Source organism: Nanorana parkeri, unplaced genomic scaffold (assembly GCF_000935625.1).
Source record: "Nanorana parkeri isolate BGI_ZX_2015 unplaced genomic scaffold, ASM93562v1 scaffold909, whole genome shotgun sequence".
Classification (NCBI taxonomy): Eukaryota; Metazoa; Chordata; class Amphibia; order Anura; family Dicroglossidae; genus Nanorana; species Nanorana parkeri.
Window position 1 is genome coordinate 478,283 of NW_017307177.1, and position 1,298 is coordinate 479,580.

The window sequence follows — 1,298 nt, forward strand, 5'->3', positions numbered from 1 at the left end:
TATATACTGTATATCTATATCCCTCCCCATTTTAGAGTCATTTGCTTTTTTTTTGTTTTGTTCACAAGCCTCATGGCTCTCAGCACTTGTCTGACCTCAAATGCACTACTTGGCCATATGCTTTCTTCAATAGTAAAAGTCCTTATTCCCCATGCTTCAAGCAAACACCAGTCTGTACATTTCTTCCAAGAGGGAGAAACAGTTGTCGTATATCATGTTTGGAAGCCATGCTAGCAGCTTGTCTGCTCAGCCTAGACACCAGGGCCGCAGGCTTAGTAGACATGACTTGTGTTCGGGTAAAAAAAAGCATGGCAGACGTCCTCTGTTAAGGAGGATATGAATGCATTACTTACAAACGGAAGCAGTGTGATTTTACAGGCATGCCAGGGGATGGCAATATTAGAAAGACCACACATATTTATCACATGTAGTATAATGCCAGTTGTGAGCTGAACAGGCTTTGATGGTGTTTGTCACATCTTTTACTGTCTACAAGGACATGACATGTCCCTCCTACCCTTCATCAAGCACCCAAAAGAGATTCTGTTTGAAATATAAATCCATCCCCACACGCACCTAAAGGCAGGAATGCGGAAGGGGATATCCTTCAAGCCCCCCTCCCCTAATGCATACAGCGTGTGCACACAGCTGTATACTGGAGTGACTCACACAGACAAGGAGACGCATTGCAGAGGGCATTAAGGGGTTAAAAAGTCCAGCATAGGGCTGTTCCAAATAGGTTTAACATTTTCATAGACCATGTTTACAACATCTATAGGGCCTGTATCATGGCTAGCATATCTGCAACCTACAAAATCAAAGAATCATGCACTCTGGTTATTAAATCTTCCGAAACAAGTAGCTTTGCAAATCAACTTCACTGGATCATCTTGTTCTCTAGTAAGAAAAACAATAAACAGCAATAATCCTGAAAGACAGAGAAATGTATTTTCATGATTAGCCAAATGTAAATGGTGATAGGCAAACGTTCTTTATTTGTTTGTTTTGCTGTAACATTTAAATACAAATGATCTGTATTATAATATGATCTTGTCAGGGTTAGTACTGCAAAAGAATGGAGACAACTTTCCTCAAGCTGTAACTTTAGGATGTAACCAGTAACAAAGAAAATTTAAGAATTCAGCAAGTTTATTTCACCAAACAATGAAAGCACGCTTTGCTATATTTATGTTTAATATGGCTGCGGTTTCCTGGTAGCACATCATATGTCAAGTCACAGTGTTTGCATCTGTATGTATGTATGTATGTATATATATATATATATATATATATATATA